The sequence below is a fragment of the Festucalex cinctus genome, chromosome 1 (assembly GCF_051991245.1).
Source record: "Festucalex cinctus isolate MCC-2025b chromosome 1, RoL_Fcin_1.0, whole genome shotgun sequence".
Taxonomy (NCBI): domain Eukaryota; kingdom Metazoa; phylum Chordata; class Actinopteri; order Syngnathiformes; family Syngnathidae; genus Festucalex; species Festucalex cinctus.
In genome coordinates this window covers 10402477-10425876 of record NC_135411.1, presented here as the reverse complement: position 1 = coordinate 10425876, position 23400 = coordinate 10402477, and the positions used below count along the sequence as shown (strand labels likewise).

At 40.0% G+C, this 23400-nt stretch overlaps 1 protein-coding gene across 18 annotated transcripts in view; it reads right to left on the bottom strand.

The window, feature by feature from the left end:
• mbnl1 (muscleblind-like splicing regulator 1) overlaps positions 1–23400 on the bottom strand; it is an 87486-nt gene that overhangs the window by 62940 nt on the left and 1146 nt on the right. For 3 of the 18 annotated variants that reach the window (XM_077515433.1, XM_077515443.1, XM_077515439.1), the window contains exon 1: positions 13932–14203. The exons of 1 other annotated variant lie outside the window; for it this stretch is intronic. The gene's annotated coding sequence lies outside the window, so the exon portion shown is untranslated. Of the gene's footprint in view, positions 1–497; positions 593–13052; positions 13178–13931; positions 14207–23064; positions 23243–23400 lie in introns of those variants that run through there. 14 more of the 18 variants (XM_077515435.1, XM_077515437.1, XM_077515425.1 and 11 more) reach the window with 10 other exon arrangements.

The window sequence follows — 23400 nt, the reverse complement described above, 5'->3', positions numbered from 1 at the left end:
ACCAAATTTTTTGACCCAAGTGACGGATTTGACCAATATTTATGAGTTGTTTTGTTTTGCAGTGAAATACCCATTTCTTGACTCAAAGTGGGGTCCAAATCGACCCAAGTAGAGGAATCGTCCATTTTTGACCCATAGTTAGTGAGTGAAGTAAGGGACGGTCATTAATCGTGCATTAAGGAAATTAGTGACGTTAAAGTAACTTGAAATTAACTCACTCATTTTGACACCCCTAGTTTTAAGTCAACTAAAGTATGCAACTGTGGTTATGAAGCATGTGTAAAAATGTCAGAAATGCGTCGGTTGTCAGCTAGACAAATAAAACGTTCACCCGCCCACTGCTCTAAACACACATGGTGCGCACACGCTCATCACGCCACGGCGCACACAAACACACACTCGCTCAACGCATTGGCGCGTACAAAGCAGCCATTCAACTTTCCACCACGTCGACGCCGTGAAATGAGATTTAAAAAAAAAAAACCTGTATCACTTACAGTGGCGCGAAGCAAAGCTGGTCATTGCAAATATGTCTGAAGATGAAAGAGGGGAAGAGAGTGAAAGAAAAAGGGAAGTTGAGGCAGGGCGCGAGGGGGAAGAGGTTAGTCATTTCCCTCCTTGCGAAGCTCCGCGAGAGTGTGGGCCAATGGGAGCTAGCAGAGTTGCAGCAACATTCTGGGCTGAGCGCCAGGTGAGAGGAGGCGGAGCCAGGAGAAGGCTGACCTGTCTGCTGCCAGAGTGAAAAAACAAAAAAGTCAAACTGTTTTCTCCTATGCTTTTTAGCATAAAGTATTTTGGTCATTAAAGATCACGTAGATGTGTTTATGGTCATGTTTGGTAATATCATAACAATAATAAAGAATGTTTTTTTTTTCTTTATCGTTCGCAACATACCTTCCAGCTGTGTGGAATTTGAATGGTTAGGCTCCCGAGGGATGATTCTGCTCTTATCAAAAAGTTGTGTGTGTGTGTGTGGGGGGGGGTAAGTCACCACACCCTGTATAGGGAAATCATTTTTCCTAGAACAGCGTGTGCACTTTCAGCAATGCTAGGAAGTGCGAATATTACGGCACTGCAGCACTGCAACGTGCTGTAACAGAGCCCTGCACCAGTGCAGCCCAGGTCACGATGACCAAGCATCATGCTTAGACGCGTTTCAAAACGTAGGGAGAGCGACGTCGCGGCTCGCTTTGACATTGGATGGCACCTTGATAAGCAAATGTAGCCTCGTCGCTATGGGTGACCTTTGAATTGCGGGCATTATCTACTGTAAATACAAACGCTGCACTGCACCCAACGTGCACTGCATGCACACTTGCACTAAAAAAAATAAATCAATCAATCATACAACTTTGAGCAGTGTTTTCCAAACTTTTACACATAAGGTATATATTTTATATTAGAAAAATCTCTTGGCCCAAAACCAAACAAAAATGTCACAAAAGTGTTGTGTATATACAGAAAGAAAAAATGCTTGCTCATGTGCGAAATGTGAATTTTTTTTAGTTGAACATAAAGCTATTATTCTGTTGTATGAATGCCAACTGGTAGATTGTCCCATCTGCCATCTCGTGGAAGAGCATTTCATTGTTCTGCCAGTCACTATGCATTGCTGGTATAGATACTGTATATGAACAATGATGCATTATTTGCCTGAAATAATTTCCAGAATCAGACTTGTTGGCCAAGCATGTAAAAACACATAAGCAATTCATCTTCACAGTCACAACCCATCTAAGAAATGTGAAAAATGACAATGACCAATAGAGGGAGACAGGAGGGGAAGCCTGGCGGTTCGCTACATAGCGCGCCAAGTTTCTTCGATGGAAAAAAAAAGGAGCCGTGTGGACAGAGGGTGGGAAAAAAAAAAAAGGCCCAATCTGTATTCCGTTAAAAGGGAGCACAGTATGGACCTGGAAAAAAAATGGATCTAAAGCCACTTTTGTGTAAGTCATCATCGGATCCAAGATAGACCAGTCACTACCTCAAAATCAGCATATACTCTGTTTTACCTCCCTGTGCGAAATGTGGATATTTTTCAGTCTCACAATACCATATTTTGGATTTTCAGCCACTGTTGTTCATGCAACTATTTGTCAGTCTGCATGTCAATTAATTATAGCAGCACCACTAATTGGTGTCACTCTGCGTGTATTTCAATTATTAAAAAATCGGTACAGCAGTGAAACAAATTGCAAACCCTGGATTTTGAAAGATGGTTATTTTAAAGCAACAACACACAGCTTTGTGATCAAGAAAAACTTTTAAGGTTTGTGAGGTGTGGCGGGTACATCCCTAAAGCACACTTTTTTTTTTTTTTTTTTTTAAACAAACTACAGTGCCTTACAAGTTTGTTTTAAATATGCCAAACATATATTAAATACATAAAATTTTGAGCCCTCTATTTCAAGAGTATAATATTTTTCCCCTCATTAAAACCCTGATGTATATGATCTGACACATGTATTGCACAGATACTCCATTAGAGAGCAGTATCACCCAGCTGAAGGCTTTCTAGCGACCTTGCAAGCTTGCCACAATTGATAAAGGAGAAACACCTCCACTTATTAATAGTGGGAAATGTCCGTTCTGATTTTTGTAAATACCAATAATTTTTATGTCTGTTTATTATTATATTTTTGACAGTTATTAATGTACGAATTTAAAGCACTGTGGCCAGATGTATCAAATATGACACAAATCAAAAGTCATATGTGGAAGTTGATTTATTTATTTTTTTATTGTTTTGTTTGTTCAAAAGGACCAATAAATACTCTACAAAGCATCTGAATTTTCTCTCATATTCCATAGTTCAGACTTTTAAACTGGCTATAGAGGAAAAAAACTAAAATAAAAGTAGAACTAAAAAGGAGACAATCATATCTTTTAATCAGGTTGCCTTAACAATTTTTGACAACTGCCATGCTAAATGCTATCTTAGAAAAAAAATTAGACTATCAAGATATCTAATGTATGTATTCCTTACTGTAGCGCAAGGCTATATATTCATACACCTACAATACGATGCAAGCACACTTTGCCATTAGTTGAGTTCCGATTAACACGGACAAACATCTTTCGCTACAGCTGTACAACTAATGAGGTGGAGTGGATCCATCACTTGCAACGTTGTTAACATTGATGGCGCCATGCGCTCGCCCAGTCGAATCAAAGGCGGTAATAGCTGAATGCATGAAGAGATGCCAATCCCCCCCCGAATTTTGTGATTTCTGTGTAAGAGAGCGAGGCTGTAGCACTCTTGAAGTAATCCTCATAATGAGCGCTCGATATGATCCATCATGCCTGAACATGGATATCCTTCCCTTATTGATTGCATCATCTTTTACCAGTAGGCCTAGCCCTTTGGCTAATTTGTTCAAATCGTCTCGTGTTTCTCTTGTCACAGAGATACTTTTTCCAGATTAATTCATGTTGTTTTCATAATTGATCCGGCACTGAGGTCAATCACGCTATGGATAAAGGCATGCGGTGTCAGTTCGAGTCCAAGGTCTTAGAAGCTGGTGCAAGGTCATGAGGGAAGATGGTGAACTTTTGGAACACATTATAGAGCAGGGGTGCCCAAACTACGGCCCGGGGGCCATTTGCGGCCCGCCGTCCATTTTTTTACTGGCCCGCGACATATGCTAAAAATGTTTGGAGATGGTCAAAGTAAGAAGGGAGGGTGTAGAAAAACACAGGTGCTCTTCAAGGTTATTTTAGTGAACTAAAACTAATGAAATAACTGAAACTAAAATTAAAAAAAACAATTTCGTTAACAAATAAAATAAATGCTTTTTTAAAAAAAATGAAAACTATCTGAAATTACGTTTTATGTTTGGAAAAATAACTAAAACTATAATTATAGCAAAAATGTACTTCGGTTTAGTCTTTGGTGTGATTTTTAGTAGATTTATTTTGAATAATGACGTTTGAAAGTATGTCCCTGAAAGTATGTGACGTAATCTAGCAACAGCCAGTAGAAAAGCACCTTCAAATGACATTGGTCCCATGATGTTTTTTAAATATTGCACACAAGTAATACATATAAAAACTAATACTAATAGTGAAACTAACTAAAACTAAGCATTTATTACAGAACTAAAACTAATACAAACTAACAGAACCACCCTGAAAACTAATAAAAACTAACTAAAATTAAAAATTCCAAAGCTATAATAACCCTATTGCCATATTACAAATAAATTGGTTTATATACTGTAGCATTCTTCTAAATATGCAAAAGCACAAATAAATTATTTGTACAATTTTTAGGACTAAACACAATTTCTCTTCATAACATTGTGTGGCCCTTGCGTCCTTCTCATTTTCTCTATGTGGCCCTCAAATGAAAAAGTTTGGACACCCATGTTTGTAGAGACATTACAAGACAGCGACAAGAGGAAGTGTTTCGAACAGCAGACCATGGACGGTTTCTGACATGAAAAGTATGTCTTTCTCTTGCTTCACTTTGCCAATGAGTCACAAACGCAAGTTGTGTGTAGTTTGGTTGTGCCGGTATGCCAAGCTATGCGAGAAAGCTGCCAAAGCTTCACGCCGAGGATAAAGCACAGACGAGCACAGGCAGAAACGCAGGCACAATAAAAGTAATGTGGTTAAGACAGGCAGGTCTCGGAGTTGTCAGTATGACTAACTACTTGAGCACCGATGAGAAAACAACAGAGAGGGTGCGGTTCGCAGTTATGATAGGCCTTCCTGAAAAAGAACATTCACTATTAGTCAAGTGACACTACAGCTCGAGTCGAAGTTGAAGTTTATGCGGCATTCTGCAAAATCCACATATCTGGCTGTGTTTTGCTGCAACATCTACTATGGCAACAGAACGTACAAAATGATAGCTTCCAGCCAGCGCTTCTATTTTCAGCGTTTGACTGCAGAGGAGAAGGTTTCCTTTTGTTTGCTGCTGCCGGGTTTCGGCATACTGATAGAAGTGGAGGCAGGGTGACAGTGTGCCGAGATAGGTCATCAAAGTGGAGGACGCCAGGAGGAAACACAACACCGCAGGGCTCCAGGAGGATGCCGCCGCAGCTACTCGGAATATTAGAGCATGTCAATAACTCCCCCTCTGACCTTTACATATATGTTCGCCGCTCTGTCTCTGGAGGCTTCAACGGCGGACGGTGTAAATCGAATCCCTTAGCCGCAACTGCATATATTTTGGCACAAACTGAAATATAAAAAGTAAAATGGAAGTACAGCTGAATCAGCTATACTTAAAGTAAATTTATTTTAAATAATAATAATAATTAAAAAATGCATTTATTGTGCAGCTTTTAACTGCCAAAACTAAACTTTAGCACTGTAGTGAAAATAAACACAACCAACATTGATGATATAACTACTGTTAAATCCTGTGGAAAAAATATGCACACATCTATAACATGCCCCTGCCCAAAATCACTCTTAAAAAGTGTGGGGTTTTTTGTTTGTACTTATGTTTAATATGATCCCCTGGTTTGCTGGTATCCTTTCTTATTAGAGTGAATAATAAGAATGAATAAAAATTCTAAAGTGTAAATGTTTTGAAATCCAGGTTAAAAACTATGCCCTTTTTTCCCATACCTACAATTAAGGTCTTTGATATTTTACTTCATTTTGTTTATTTATTTAAACCTAAAATCTTGTTCTTGCCCTGTATGCGCTTATAGTAAATTTTGTAAGCTTGTATTTCTTGACTGTTCTTTTAAATCTGTATTTTTGTAACTGCTTTTAAATGTACTTTTAATTACAGTTTGTGAAGCATATCGAGTTACATTGTGTATGAAATGTGCTATAAATCAGTGATTCTATTTTATTTATTTATTTATTTATTTATAACCCCTAGGTACTGACAAAAATCTAAACAATGGGATGAGTTTTTTTTTTAAATTTCTTGTTATCCCTTTATAATACCACCCTCAATTTGATTTAAATATAAATATATAAATAAATAAATAAATAAATAAATAACTTTTACTTTTTACTTTTATCTGCTGTAACAGCTTCAGCCTGACTTCTGTTAAAAGCCCAAAAATAAATAAATAAATAAATAAATAAATAAATAAATAAATAGTAAATAAATAAATACCACCATTTTGGTAATATACATTTCATGCTATCTTAGCAGCTAGCATAGCTTTTCTGCCTTGTCCTGTTACTCACTCCTCATCCTCCTTCCATGATGACCATAAATGTCAGAAGTTAAGTGTATCTTATTTGCCAAATGAAGATGAGGATTAGCGACTAGCGTACTAGCTAGTCAGCCGCAGTTCGTAGCTGGTGCGGACTCGGCGCAAGTTAGCTTAGCGCCTAGCATTCCCCGTGTAGTTCTGAAGCATCCGGGGAACGCAAGGATGCCGTGCGAGTATTTGATGTGGACGCGCCGACAACAGTGCTCCCAATGTCAGATGTGCTTGAAGCTATTTTCACAAAGAGGCAGAGATGTGATGACATCATTGGTCTGTAGAGTCAAATCTATCCCAAATTCACAACACCGTTGCTACTCTTTTCAACTCGTATATTACTTTAGCTCAGACACAATATGCCGGTTGACTGAAGCTGGAAAGGCAAAAAGCCCCTTTCTCGCCATTTTCATCATCAAGTCATAGCCATCTCACGACTATTCAGTTAACTTAGTTAGCAGAAGCGTTAAATAACGTGGTCTGGTCATCTTGGGCCAAGAGCGCACAAACAATCCCCACTTATTCTTCCGTAAGCCAACCTCTGGAGACAACGAGGCCTCTTGTTGAGCATGCACACACACTGACAAACTGTGTCCCAATGGTGTGTGTTACTTAAGTTGTCGTGAATATTAGATTGCAGTGCAAGAATGCATTTTTTGTGTGTTGGTGTGTGTTTAGGATGTCATGAAGTCAAGGGGATCTTAACGATAATGGCTGGCCTTATGACTTAATGAGAAGCTCATTGGATGGCATTTATGTCATCTGGGTCACCATGCTGAAACATCAGCAGCAGCTCGCAGGCTGATTTCCGCACAGTCGTTAGGGAGCGGTCTGATATATGTCATGTAATCATGGTTGACCATCCGCTTACTATTGTCTTACATTATACTGGTTTTAACAGGAAGCTAACGAATTTCCTCCATTTTGACAGTATGAACTATTTTTGTATTTTTTTTTTACTGCACTTTTTATAATACAGTACATGACTCATAGTAATACTGACATGATTAGTAGAAAATGAGAAAGACATTCTAACTGACTAACTATAAGTACCCACTTGCATAGTTAGGGAGAATGTAATTAGTTTTTTGAACATGTTTGTTAACCAAGCGAGACTAATAAAAATTCCTCCATCCACAACGAAATTTAATGGCTTCTTCTTTGGCCCTTGTCCCTCCCCAGAAATGTATAAATTGGATCAAGTAACATTTGGGAAACGCAACAAAAGAAACCAACAATGATAAATCATAGTGTAAGAATTCCAGGAGTTTTGTAACGTAAAAAAAACAGACACGATTAATCACTTCAAAAGTAAAAGTCAACCTGTAAAATTCAATTGGAAAATAAATAAATCACAAAGGAGGAAAAAAAAGCACAATAACATTAAAATAATGATTTATCATGGTCCATTTTTTTTTTTCAGGGGTGTGTGTACCTTCTATATTGGTTGTAAGCCCATTTCTTGCTCACGTTATCTGTATGGCTTTCATTAAGGTAATCATTTTCAGGGAGCAAAGCCAAGCTCATGGAGGTGTGATGAGTGCTTGCCTGGCCTTCTAATAACGCAGGCACAAAACATATCCAGTGGCCTGGTGAGGGAGAAAACAAACAAGGGTGGGAGCGAGAGACTAAGACTGCCTTTGCGTCACGGTGTTTGATTATTATTAGTTAGGGGGCGCAAAAAACAAAAACAAACATTTTGTCATATTTGTTAAAACTATTAAACTGTCAGTGCTACACGATGAAAAATGCTCTGAGGGATGGGGGGTGTAATCATACCTCCCGCCAACCTCCGTAAAATAAGAAACTCCTCACCACTCATTTGCCAACAACTGATTATTAGACTCTAGTGAGGATAAGTGGTTTTGAAAATGAATGGATGAATGAATGAATGAATGGTCATGAGAATAGCAAACAGAAGCAGACCGAGGGGATTCAGAAGCAATTTGAAATTAACAATTTTTCTGCTCAACCTACGTTTCTCATCATCAGGGTTTGACTTATAGTACACTGCATTACAAATAAATCATGCTACCAATGTAGCAGCAGTGGCGACTTGTTTAGAGGGATGGAACGATAAGGGCAATATCGTGATATTAAAACTGCCACGATATCGTCGTTGTCATGTTCACAATATTTAAAGGGAACACATCAAAGGTCAGGTTGATTTCCATTTGTGCAGTTCTAGCACCCTCTGGTGGCTAGTTTATTACTGCAATTTAATTTTCATTAGGGATGTTTTGGCCTTCTGTTTAAAATCTGTGCTAATTGTCAGATGAAGGAGAACGTAATACGCTTGTGAAGCGAGTCAATATGTGGAGGAACTCAATGCATGCGTGCATTAACAAGTAAGCGCCTCAATATTGTTATGAGAGAATGTAGGTGGTTTATATACATTGCTGTTATGTACAAAAGCACAGCTTTTTTAGTATGAGCTTTTTTCTTTTTTTTTTTTACAATATTGTGACCTTTTTTTAACTCTTTGACTGCCAAAAACGTTTAATGACGTATGCTAAAATCCTAATGAATGCCGCCATAAACGTTAATTGACGTTTACTTAGGTGTTTTTTTTCCCTTCTCTCTCGTCTTGTGCAGCACTGCCTGCTCAATGGGTTGTGGAATCAAAAACACCCACTAACGATGCCAGCAGATGCTCACAGTATATGAACGATGTTCACAGTATATGAAATTACAATGAAACATGACTGATATGATGAAATTGAACATTTTCAAGGATGACATGAATGATCAAAGCCTTTGTCACATTAAATCTAATTCACGGAGCGTCAATAAACAACAAAATAATATCTAAGTCGCGATTGTGCAAAAAATGTATCTTTTCAAAGTCACTCAAATGACCTATTCTCGAATGGTGATTACTAGAGAACGGAATAAGGTAGAGACATACTTTTTTATGTTTATGGAGTCGTCGCACACAATATTTTGTTTGCCTTGAAAGATGAGTGAAAATGCTCGAAATCGGCTGGAGCTGTTGGGGTTGTTTTTTGGATAATGTTTAATAATGTATTCTAAAATACTAATGAATGCCGCCAAAAACGTTAATTTACGTTTATTATGGGTTTTTTCTCAATGGGAAGCACAATGTCTAGTGCAACGCTGCCTTGTTAGTAAACAAAAAATATTGTGTTAAAGTCACTGTTGTGCAAAAAAAAATTATCTTTTCACAAAAAGCTTGTTTTTCTCTTAATATTTTTGTATTTTCGCTTATGTCACTCAAATGACCTAATTTCAAATGGTGATTACTAAAGAACGTAATAAGTTAGAAACATACTTTTTTTTTCTCATGAAAGAATGGAATCCAATCTTTCATATGGTAGCCACCATATTTATGTCATCATAACGCACAATATTCTGTTTGCTTTGAAAGATGAGTGAAAATGCTCCAAATCGGCTGGTACCGTTGGGGTTTTTTGGATAACGTTTGGCGGTCAGAGTTAAATATCACCCCCCGCCGGCCAATATCGTGATAATTATCATATTGTGACCTTCATATCGTGATATTTATATTTTCGTATCGTGATGTTTGGATATCATTACATCCCTACATGTTTACAGTCGTAATGCTAGTTTGAATGTTCATCTGGACAAAACAACACTAAGGCTACTGGCTACTTTCTCCAGAACCAGCATATGACTCAGACTGCTCTCGGGAAAACAGCTAGACTGAGGTTTACGGTCCACATCTGATTATTAGTCATGTAAATAAATATTAGAGAAGGTTAAGGGTGGAAATACTGGTGTAATGATGTGTCATGAGCAATTTGTTTGCGCTCAGCCACAAATCTCATTAGAGCGAAGGTCTCCTAGTCAGCTGATGCTGTGACATATTGTTGAAAAGTGGTCACAACACAGCAAGAACACAGAGAAAAGCCCTCGTGTAATAAAGGCTTAACCTGTCAGCGCCAATGCTGTCAAGCATATAATCCCGCCTGTACTCTATATCATGGATTCCACACATGCATGGAGAGCTGTTCAGTGAGAACAGCACGCACCTCAGCTTTCTGTTTGACTCAAATTGGGTTACTACTAGTCAAGTTTTCTGACTGCACAATTTACGAAAGATCTCTCGCTGCATTTGTGGACATACTGTACTTGCGATAGTGTGCGCATGAGCGCCACTGTCTGAGCTACCTACTGACTCCCACAAAGTCACAACAACAACAACATTCCACATCACTGCCTCAACCGCAGACACACCAAGTGGAAGCTTGGAGAGATGAGAGGGAGGAGGGCAGAAGTAATGAGCAGGGAGGGGAAGAAACGGGGGAGGAGAACGAAAGATCAATTTTTAAGCCTCGCAAGATTCGCTGATCTTATCGTGACTTTAGCAGAATCCCATGCTGATGTGACTTGGGCTGTTTCAGAGTAGGGAGACCCTTCTAGGCCCTTGCACACTCATGAGCCACACGCAGGAATTTTGAACACATTTCAGAGTGACGTAATCTCAAAAAGAAACAGAAATATACATATTTTTGCCAGGCTTTATGAGTTTGCAAATTCTATGAATATTTACCGAAGTTTATACCCTCAAAAACAGCATAATTTTTCTTTGCAAGCAGCATATCGCCAGTCTTTGGATGAAAACACTCAACGTTTGAAAAATATGTGGTAGGAGTTCATTTAAAGCTGCACTTTGTAACAATTTGCTCAAAAATATCTTTAAAACAGCCTTTTTATTTGACCATTTATGACTGAAACATGTTTTAATTAAGTTAACACCTTAGCTGTTCATAATGGGAACTCCTGCAAGCCAATAATTTTCAGACAGGATTCAGGTTCGAATTTCCCACCCTGTGTCTGCATATGTGACATCATGTTTGCGTTGTGAAATAGGGAAAATTCTTTTTTCTGCCACAGGTGGCAGTAGTGGTTCGAAATTCAATTTTCTGCGGTCAGTAGCTTTAAAATATGACCTCTATAAAAGTCTATAAAGGGCACCCGATTGTGCTTCCTGACTCTGACTGAGAAGGACGCAACTTATCGCTCTGCGATTACTCCCTTGCGGCGCAGCTCAATAATCCACCTGCTTGAATCAAAAGTCTCCGAATGTAATCAACTGGATATCGAACTTCATGGACTTGATGAACTGAGTGAAATTTTATCATCTCTGTTGATTTTTATTTTTATTGCTTGATCTTTTGCGTCCTAGTTTTGTATGGGGGCGGGAATTTATAAGCTTTATGCTTCTTCCTGCCAGCCCTTTTTCTTTTCGGTTATTATATGTCTAAACTGTATGATGTAATGTTTGATTGTCATCAATGCTGTCCGAAAGGAAAAATGAACAAATAAATCAAATCAAATCAAAATAAATTCAAAATGGAGGACTTCCTGTTTAGTATATGACTTTTTTGTAGGTACTGGATTGTTACATATCCCTCCCAATTTTCGAAGATATAGGTTAAGCTTTGAACCAGGGTTGCTTTCAGATTCATTGGGCACTACTGCAACCAGGCAATAGCCAGATGGATATTATGTATCCATCTTATAGCTGTCCACAGTAATTTCGTCGGGAAAAGGCGGGACATTCTGTACAATAATTCGAGCTGATTGGACGATGCGACATTCTACACGTTTGTTTTAACCAATCACGGCCACGGATGAAAATTTCGTGTTTGGGGAAAAGCACGAACATCTTACCAACTAGAAATGCACGAAGCGCCTTTCGCTAGTCAACATTCAACAAGGAAACGGTGAGTAATTCTACGAGAACAGAATTAATTGTAGCATCCATTCGTCCATGTTGGGTTTGCTTGTTAGCCCCTGCGTTGGCGCTAGCTTCCTGGTTTCGTCACAGTTGCATATCCCGCCCCCAAACACAATGTCGCTCTGTGATTGGTCCGGTGGTTTAGAATGGCGGTTATCTGCGGGAGCGGTACAAGATGTATTCTCCGGAGTTTGTGAACTCACAAATACCGCGAGAATTCATCTTGCGAGAGCAAGGTTAGCACTACCGAGCCATTTGTAAGAAACCGCACAATAACCCTCTAAAATATAAATGTTCTTCCCTGGCCTGAAGTACAAATTTTCCTGACTTTTCACCTAAGTTTAGAACCTCAAACACAGCATAATTTTTCCCAGCAAAAGGCGCATCGCCATGGCAACAGCGTACAATGGAAAAGCCGTCAATAACTTTTCACCTTTTCATGTTAACATGAAGCACCCAAAGATTGAAGACGATCATAAAAAGTGTCTTGAAGGAGTTTGTTAAAATATGACCTATAGAAAGGCCAAAATGGCGCAAAAATCCCATTAAAAAAGGCAAAATGGTGGACTTCCTGTTAGGTTTAGCAAATGGATCCAAAAGGCAGTATGCTTCCAAATTTTCAGAGAGCTAGGTGAAACATACAAAATGGAATGCTTTGTTGAAAAATTGTAGATGGCACCATTAAGCCATATTTTTGGAAACCTCTCAAAAAATCTCTAAAATATTGATTTTTATGCCAGGTCTGAGGCGTGTGCTAGTTTCATGAATCTCCGCCCAGGTTTACACCCTCAAAATCAACATCAACTTTCTTCGTAAACAGAGCATCGCCACAGCAACAGCGTGCAGTGAAATTAAAAGATTTCCGCAACTTGCCATCTTTAGATGAAGCTTGCAAAATTTGAAAACGATCGGATGAATTCCTGTGAAGTAGTTTGTTAAAATATGACATCTACGAACAGGCCAAAAACAGTGACAAATGCCAAAGTAAATTCAAAATGGCGAACTTTTTGTTAGGTTAAGCTTATGGTTCCAAAAGAGTTCTTCGTAGGTCGTGGGTTCAAAAATGCGTTTTTTTTTTTTGTTTTTGTTTTTTTCCGGAGAATAAGTAGAAGAATTCCTACAGAAGCAATAGCTAACTACTTACTTACAATTCAGTTCAAACACTGAGGAATATATTCCCTGAGAAGTATATTTGCTTGCTTTCCCTTCTCCGTCTTGCCCCGGTTGCTTTTTCTCAACTTTGTCCCTCTCTTGGTAACTCCACCTCCACTAGACACATGCAAACACTCACTGAGTCTCTCACACACACACACACACAAACACGCCCACAGACGGAGTCACCCTTTCATACACACACTCTCCTCCCGCGACCCGGAATGCTTGGCAAGATTCTACTGTACTGAAATACTGCTTACCATATAAGGTAGCAGCAGTTTCACATGTCACATATAATTTACATAGAGCGGGGCGGTAGTTTGCAGTGCGCGCACGTTGAAACACACCGCATGCAAAATCACGCTTCCCCGTTTTGGGCTGACGCAGCAATGGAGGGAAGGGGCAGAAGGGAATCGAATGTTGCCAGTCGTCCTCGCCGCAAGCGAACAGCGGGACAACTCCAAAGAGCGTCGAGTCAGACAGGGGCAACGAGAGACGAGTGGGGTGATCTATTGATCTCCGCTGCTTCCTGGATCAACGACGGCCCTGCATGCGCACGTCAGAAAATCTTCCGCCTCAGGAAATGGCTATTGCGACTGTCGGCTTGAAGGCAAGAGTGGTTCTTGCTGCGTGCGCGAGTGTGTGTCAGTGCCAGGGGCTATAAAACAAGCTGTAACAAACAGACGTTAACCCTTTGGCACACGTACTGGAAACACAGAACGGTCACTAAGGACAACAATCCCCATATCGTCGCTTAAGCTCCAATGCACAGACGCCCACTTCGGAAAGTCGAGACTGCAGCACCCAACAAGGAGGAACGATCGAGAGCAACCGCCGAGGCTGGGACGAGGGCTTACGACGCGAGCTCTTACCTCTCACATTGCTCTCCGGATCATGCGCGAGTGCTTCCGCGTGGCGACCGACTCTTGCGTTTGCGCGTGCGTTCAGACAGGCTGCGACGGCAGACCCCCAGGCACCGGCTGGACCATTCTCAGGCAGGCAAGGCAGAGCACAGCACGGCAGAGGAGAGGCAAGCGGGTGAATCAGCAGCGAATGCGTGGAGGAGCTGTGCAGAGCCCAGCAGTGAGAGAGGGGAGGGGAAAGAGGGAGGAGTGTGTGTCTGCAGTTGCGTGTGCACGTCGCAGCGTCGGCTGTTACGCCAGTGTCCCCCCCCCCCCCTCGTCGCTGCTTAACTGCGTTGAGGGCCCACTTTCGCCCTAGCCTCCGGATCGTCTTGTCTGCTGCCTGAGGAAAGCGGTGCGCATGGGTAGGGGGGGTTCACTAGCAACAGCTGTGGAGGAGGGCGGCTATTAGGTGAAGGCGGAAGCAGGCCGCGCAGACCCTGCAGTCCCCTCATCCTCCTTCGATTCCTTGCTGCAGGCGGACCACGCCCCCTCCACGCCAACCCCGTCACAACAACCATCGCCTACTCAGTCAGACCCCGGAAGCAAATAGGGAAGAGGGGCTAAAATTGAAGCTTGAGAAAGGGAATACAGGATGGCTAGTGACATGAGGCCGATAAAAGCAGGAAGCGCATCAAACGGAATATGAGATTTGAGCAATCCAGAAAGGAAAGGAAGGAAATCGAGGAATGTGAAGAACACCTCTCCTACGACTGCTTGACACTCCATTGCACAATGAGCATCACTGACCTCCGACTTCCAAGTGAACACTTCAATATGTTGTTACTTTTGATCCAGAAATGAAATGAAAAAAAAAATATATATAAATATATAAAATGAAAAAAATATCTCCTTGTAGCTATCAAGAGTCTACATAAGGAGAGCAAATTACAGACCCAATGAAGACTCAATAAACTGAAATCTAGTAAACTACCCAGTAGGGGTGTTAAAAAAAAAATCGATTCGGCAATATATCGCGTTACTACAGCACGCAATTCTCGAATCGATTCAATAGGCAGCCGAATCGATTTTTTAACATCCATTTTTGATGGAAAAATATTCAACAAAACGTCTAACTTTCACAACTTAATGGAACATTAAGCCTTAATATTTTATTTCAACCCTGTTCACACATGAAAAATGTTACAACCTGTTTGTTAAATACAGTGGCGTACAGTTATCAGACTGAAGTTTCAGATCAATAAATAATAAATTTTCATACAAATCTTACAGTGTACATGTATAAGTTTACTGAATGATATTTTCTAAATCTGAGTAAAAAAAATCGCAACAATCCACTTGTAAATTCATATCGGGATTAATCGGTATCGAATCGAATCGTGACCTGTGAATCGTGATACGAATCGAATCGTCAGGTACTAGGAAATTCACACCCCTACTACCCAGACAATTTCATGTTTGTCATGAATACAAACTGTTGTGTATACATAGAGATAGAACAACTAAAGATTTTTTTTTTTATAGTGATGAAAGTTGAGCCGAAGTCGATTAATTGATGCAGGCAATAATATTTTTTCACCACAGCACAATGGTCCACAACCATTTTTTTGCAACACAGACCAAACACGCCACCTGATTGTGAAGTCTTGTGTTTATCTGTTGTCATACAGTCGAACTAACCGAAGTGGGCGCGTCAATGAATTGTGAGCGTCCATCTTTTGACAATCGTCAACAGTCAGGACACTCTTCCGTCATCATCAATCACACAATATTTCACTGTAATCATCAATATCGTCATTCGTCGATTGCTCAGCAATATGAGTGTCTATCAATGTTTCCGTCATTTGAAGTAGGCATCCATTAATGTTCCGTCATTTGCCAACCAGTCAGCAAAATGGGATGTCCGTCATTGACCGATTTTGCCACATTTAGTGAAAGATTGATAATTATTACATTGACGGACGAAAACCCCCTTCTGGCAATGGGGCGATCGTCAACAAAATGGGTGTCCGTCATTGATGGATCGACGGACCTTCCATCAATATTAACGGAATGCCCACCTCTGAGAACTACTACCGTATTTGTAGTCTTTTCGGCTCGGTGGGATAACTAGCCGCAAAAAACACGAGAGTGAACTCACTTCAGAAGATGTAAAGCTCTACACTTTCCCATCAGGACTTGGTTCACTATTGAACAGTATTTTCTCTATAAACTGAACATCTACTGTTGTCATGTTCTCAGATCATCTATCTCGTTGAGATACGTTGGCTAGCAACAGGTGGCCGTCGAGAAGCTAGAGCAGTTAGCTTAGCATGTAACCCGCCTCTCTTGCCAGTGACTTTCGCTATCTAATGCTGGTCAACAGCTACTTTGTCCACTTGGGCGCAATGCTTTAGGGCAGGGTTCACCAATTCTGAACCTCGAGGTCCGGAGTCCTGCAGGTTTAGATGTTTCCGCCCATTAGCACACCTGATTCATATAATCAGCTCATTAGCATGCCTGACAACGATCCTGATCTTTAATATCAGGTGTGTTGGTAGGCTGAAACATCTAAAACCTGCAGGACTTCGGACCTCAAGGACTGGAATTGGTAAACCCTGCCTTAGGGGTATGTCAGATAATCATGAGAAGTACTTTGTGCCGGTTGTGGAAGGCTAGCAAGTTTGCAGAAGCAGACGCCAAGTTGGCAGAAGGTCCGTTCAAGTTAATGGTGAGCTATTCTGAATTAAAAGCACTTCTCTGCTGTACATTCTTTTTCAATGTGCTGTGTGGCGTTATATTGGCATTTTGATAATCGAATAATCTGTCACTTATTTTGGCGGTTAATCGATGAATCGGATGGGGGGGGGGGGGGGGGAGTGTTAATTTCTATGCCTTTCTTCAAAAACAGGACACTACTTCAAATTAGACAATGCAGAAAACACAAATTAATTCTGATTCAATGACTGGTTTGGTCCTTAAAATCCATCAGAAAAAAATCAGCAAAAATTATTTCATAATTGTTGAATTAATTGATAATAGTCCCAAAGTAAAAACAGATGTTTGTGTTCAATTTTGAAATAAATAAATAAATAAATAAATGAATAAACAAACCACAAAGCTTTCATGGAGGGCAACAAGAAATCTGAGAAAATCTACAGTTGAGGCTGAAATTACAAGGATTTGGACAATTTAAATTAAACAATTTTTCTACACAGTTTCAATCGATTATCAAAAATAATCATCAAAAATTTGAACACTTGTTAAAATGTCTGCTGAATGGTATGTTACATGTTCAGGCTTTCCCCTAGCGTTTTCTTAGCTCGGCAGCCCACCAGACTTTCCTTGACCCCCCACCCTCACCAGCCTAAGCTCAAGGAAATTCATAAAAACTTGACTGCGTCCAAAGGTGTTGTACCGAACATCCCAAAAACTGTAATTAGCAATACAAATAAATAATAAACCAGTGTCAATGAAAACCTAATCTCCTTGGCGGCGGTAACATCGGAGCATGATCATCAACTTGAAAGACTGACAAAATGAGAGTGCAGAGAAACAGACAAATTTAATGACCGAATTGGCTTTTTTTTTTCTGCACGCAATAACCGATGTTCTGTTTTGCCATTAAACTCTCCAACACACCAACACACACCCAGCCAGAAACCTACACTAAATCAAGCCGGGGTACACTCAAAGGAACATTGTCCACCTATCACATGAACAGAAAAGCTTTCAAAAGAAATGCAAACTGGTGCAGTTTAGTTCCCGGTCAGCACCATCGCCACAAAAAGGCAGACCCAACAAACCCTCGTTCAAGCTATTAATTTCTTTGAGATTGCTTGGCATTGGTTAATGTCTACACTCCACTGAGTGCCATTCGAGTGTTGCAAGTCCATAGAGCATTTCATATCTAACACCCTTTGAATCTATCTTCCCATTCCCTCCCAATCTGAAAGAGTTTCAAATTCTGCACAGCTTAAACACAAAGCTTGTGATAAGTCATGTCTAATTTACACGGTGCTACAAGCCGCAGTCACAGCTGCAACACTACCGAGCACACCATGACAACAGCTTGTTTAATACACAGGAGGTCAGACACATTTACGTGATCAGGATTGGGCAGGGACAACGTGATGTAGATCACGTATGACATTACCACTAAAGCTCTGGGATCTGCTAGAAAGAACGGATGTAGAATTTCCCCTTTCTGCTGAAGCCAAGCGTGGGCCAGTTCGCTTCCACTCCAGCCTTCTTTTCACGTCCTTTCAAATGATTATCATCGAGTGTTTACAGCACCAGAGTTGACCTGTCCATCACTTTGGCTCACATTTTAATATTCCCTAATCCTAATCTCATCCCCAAGAGCCACAAGCACTTGTTTTTATCACAACTACAGCCTTGTCCAATCGAAAGTGTGATACAAGTTTGCAGACGCCAGATGGACTGCTCATTTAGCTACTTCAGAAATGGTTCCGCTCCAATGTACAGTACAATAGAAACCAGTTTTTTGTTTGTTGTCTTACATCCTGTAAAAACAGACATGTTTAATTCTGGTTTCTTTCCTGACAAAATAATGGCGCAAACCTCTCTCGGGATCCGTTGACTTTTGTATCGTAATAATTTGTCAATCGATCAATGACATCATTACTCGGATCTGCAAAATAAAACATTACAGCAAACAATCTCGTTCACTCCAGGGATGTTTTGTGCTGCCATTGATCCAAGATTTCTCTATATATACTAGGGGTGTTAAAACAAAACAAAAATGGATTCGGCAATATATCGCGATATTACATCGCGCAATTCTCGAATCGATTCAATAGGCGGCCGAATCAATTTTTAAATGTCCATTTTTGACGGAAAAATATTCAGGAAAATGTCTTAGTTAGGGTTAGTCATGGAAAAATGTTATATTACTTAAAATGGAACATTAAGTCCTGCGATTGGCTGGCAACCAGTCCAGGGTGTACCCCGCCTACTGCCCAGAGCCAGCTGAGGTAGGCGCCAGCACCCCCCTTGTGAGGAATAAGCGGTCAAGAAAGTGGATGGATGGATGGATGGAACATTAAGCCTTAATATTTTATTTCAAAGCCGTTCAAATATGAAACAGATTACAACCTGTTTGTTAACAGTAGCTCACAGTTATGACTGAAGTTTCAGATAAATAGATAATAAATTTTCATACAAATCTTACAGTGTACATGTACAAGTTTAAAGAATAGTAACTTCTAAAATTGAGTAAAAAAAACAAAAAATCACAACAATCGACTTATAAATTCGTATCGGGATTAATCGCATCGAATCAAATCGTGACCTATGAATTGTGATACGAATCGAATCGTCAGGTACTAGGCAATTCACACCCCTAGTATATACAGTAGGATTTTTTTTCCCCCATATTCAATATTCACTTGTGAAACACCTGTGAATAGCAGGGGTTGACTGTACAGTAAATAAAGGTTGTTAAAATAGATATATTGGCCCTTCTTCTGATCAGATCGGTAATCGGTTTTTATGCTAAAACTCGATTGCCGCCAAAATCTTAATCATGTCAAGCCTACTACTACTACTATTACTACTCCCACCATCACCACCACCACTAATTATAATAATAATAACAACAACAACAACAACAATAATAATAATAACTAGAGCTGCGAGCAGCTATAAAGGCATAATAATAATAACTAGAGCTGCGAGCAGCTATAAAGGGCCCTCGCAACCCGTGCCACGTTGGGGTACTTGCACGTCGGGGTACTGGCATGTTTCATGGAAAGGCCAAAAATGATGCGCATTTAACAAAATAAAATCAAAATGGCGGACTTTCTGTTAGGTTTGGCACATGGCTATAGAATACTTTTTGTAGTTATTAGGCTGATTGTTTGCCTCCCAATATTCACACATCTAGCTGAATCATATAGTCAGAAATGCTTCATTAAAAATGTTTAGAGGACACTAGTGATCCATTTATTACAAATTGCGCAACAAATAATAATAATAATAATAATAATAATGATAATAATAATAATAATAGTAATAATAATAATAATAATAATTGACTGTACTTATGAAATAATCTACAAATATAAATAGTATTAGGAAAAACAAAAAAAATATAGCAATTCTGTTTGATGCATATACATAATATATTAAAACCGTCAATTAACACTACAAGGACAATTCAGCTGATTAAATTTACTAAACTAAAAATAAAATGACTTGGCACAAAAGAAACTAAAATAAAAAAATAAAAACTTGGGGGGTTAAACAATGAGTTCACACACGTTAACCAACGTCAATGCTAACCAACCGAAAACAGGAAGTGGTGCATGTGTGTGCGTGTAAATGCAAAGAGGAGCTTAAGGGGATTTCCACCAACTGGACACATCAAAGCAGTTCAGTTTCAACAGTTTGAATGTTAAACCTTTGACAAGCAAGATAATAACTGGAAGGAATGTTCCTTTAAGAGAAGACAAGGAGGTAGGAGGTTGCCTGCCCCCATGAACCCCTTGACAAACAATCACCACCTAACTTTTCACCGCTGTTGAAAGGCATTTTCCCACTTTCACTTCTTCGCTGATGAGAACAAATTTCCACCTTAAATTGTCCTATCATGTCAGGGCTCTGCTATTTCCCAACCTCCTGTAAATGCCACTGGCTGGCTAATGTGAACTCTCACTCTCCTGAGGAAATGTCCCCGAGCCTTGGTGTGCCAACCTCTGACTGCTCATCTATCACTAAGCCGCAAATACACATTAGGCTTCCATTACAGAGCATCACAGCGATACGACTGCAACGGAGGCACACAGCCTGCCTGCGGAAAGGCCAACAGCTGGGAGCAGCAATCAAACTAACCTATTTAACTTGAATTTATTTTGGGGGCAGTGGAATCAAAAAGCGAAAGAACGCCAACCGGGGTCATTTCCTGATTGTGTTACATGTTATATTAGGCCAGAGCGAGACGTACGCTATGTAAACAACCATGCTATAAGTACAGCACACGTTTGAAAAAGCAGGGGTTGTGCACGAATTGCGAGTGACTCGAATTAAGTAGCAGATCGGCCGTTGTAAACGAACGGCGATTCATAATTTCCGAGTCATAATGTGTCAATGTATATTGGCAGAGGAAGATTTGAATGGGATCTCCAGTCTCTCTTTACGTGGATATTGCACATGAGCTTAAGCGTCATATGCCACGCACCCCCGAAGAAGTTTGCGTGCGTGTGACACCATTTTAACTGGCTGCTTTAATCTCGAGTAACTAGACGTTGTTGGCCTTTCACTCAACAAATGAAAGGCACAAATCATGGCCACCTCTCACGCCTTCTTATGTTGCATTCAAATAAAGTGGAAAGTCGGATTTTTCCGACTTCATACCAGGAAGTGAGCACGGGAACGCCCCTTTGAACATCCAAGTTGCAAAGTCTGGAAAAAAAACGAACCCCGACTTCACTTAAATCTGATGTCAATTGCGACCCACAGGGAGACCGAGAGTGAATGGCAAAACATAATTTACAAGATTTTCAACATGATTTGGAATGACTCCGTTAACCTGAACAACAAACAACGTAACACATTCAGCAATCTTTGTAGTTTACATTTGCCTCAAACACTTTGCGGTCAGAACTGAGAGAATCCAATGGATGGATATATCCAACTTCCCACCTTCCTCGAATCCAGCATTAGCTTAGACAAGATAGCTTAGCATGATCAAGCGTACTAGCTTAGCATTCGCGAGCATAGCATTTGTAAGAATGAAGCTAAAGTTAAAACTCAACTCAACTTTATTTATAAAGCACTTTAAAACAAGCATTGTTGTATAAAGTGCTGTACATGAAACAGGAATTGGTCATGCAGTAAAGATAAAGAGTAAGATAAGTAAAATAAGAACCAAAAAAAATATTGTAAGTATACAAGTGAATAAAATTGACATCAATAAATTAATAACAAGAAGTAGGTAAGTAAATTAATGAATATTTAAATGAATAACTAAATAAATAAATCAAATTCATATGGGAGTGGTGAGCAGCAGCAGGGGCCACACTTGGGGATCATTTTGGTGATCTAACCACTCAATAACCCGGCCGGGGATTGAACCCACAACCTCCCAGTCGACACTCTACCACTATCCCACTGAGCATTAGCGAGTGTAGCCATAGCGAGGACAAAGTTATGGGCGTAGCATTAGCGAGCTTAGCATTAGCAAAGAAGAAATGAGTAGAGTACCAATTGCTAGCTTAAAATTAGCGAGGACGAAGCTACAACAAGCTAGTACACGTGACGCAGCTGTTTATAAAATGAGACAAAACAACATACTTGGTTTTCCTGTCGGTCAGGCTGCACGTTTAACTTATTTCCGTGGGTTTGCTATGTTGCTTCAACAACTAATTATGTTTGAATGAGATAAGTGAATAACTTAGTAAACGTATGAAGAGAAAGCGCTATTAAAGTGTACTGCATTTACCATTTTAATATTTTGATCAAATTTGATCTTTCATATGTTGGATTTGAAAGTAGGTTAAGTAAGCGATTCAAGTTTATCCGGGACTCAGTTGTTGACCTGAACGAAAATCTCGAGTGCTGATGTAATAAAAGCATACAAGAAAGCTGTTGTAAATATGTGGCACTGTCGAGAGTGAGTTAAAAGCCATTTTCTTGCTTCATTATGTGATTTTTTTTTTCTAAATTTATATTCCACACAGGAAGGGGCTGGGGAGGCAGGTGTAATTCAAGCAAGCTGTCAAGTTTGAAATACAGAGCGAGGAAATAGCACGCCGCCTCGTCCTCATCTGGCACTGGAAAGAATGTGTGCGTGCATGTCTGTCTGTGTGCGCGCCTCCCTTCACAAGCTGGAAGCTTATCTTGCAGATAAAAAGGAATCGAATAGAAACACCCTTTCCGAAGAGGCCTTTCACTTCTTCTAGCAGGTTCTGGGGCTAGATATGGCGCAACGTACTGCAAATATGAAAACTATCAAACAAATCTCCTTAACCCAAATAAAACACTTAATTACACTTCGAGAATTTAACTGGATAATGTATGGAGTTTACATGTAAACACCGCCAAGTTTAAAAATAAAATGGAATAATAATTCATCAAAACTGATCAATTGCAAACAAACAAAAAAATCAACAGACGAATAGTGTGCTTACAGTGAGCTTACCAGTCTGCGTCTAGCGCTGAAGTGCCACTTGGAGGAAAAAAAAAACACTTTAAGCAAAGGTCACGCTGACGCAACGCGCGGCACCGCGGACGAACATTTTCGCTTCCCCCATCCGTCCGCTACTTTACTTCACTTCACTCGCTCGCTCGCTCTCCCCTCTCGCTCACTCACAATAGCGCCTTCTGCTTAGCAACGGCCATACTGCAAGTGCGGTCAGGTTTACAGCGAACCATCACTGCGCAACATCAAGTCTCCATGACAACCGCTCCTTTATCTCATTTGCATCTTCTGCTTGCATTATCTCATGCCAAATATGGTCAGCTTATTTAGCTCTTT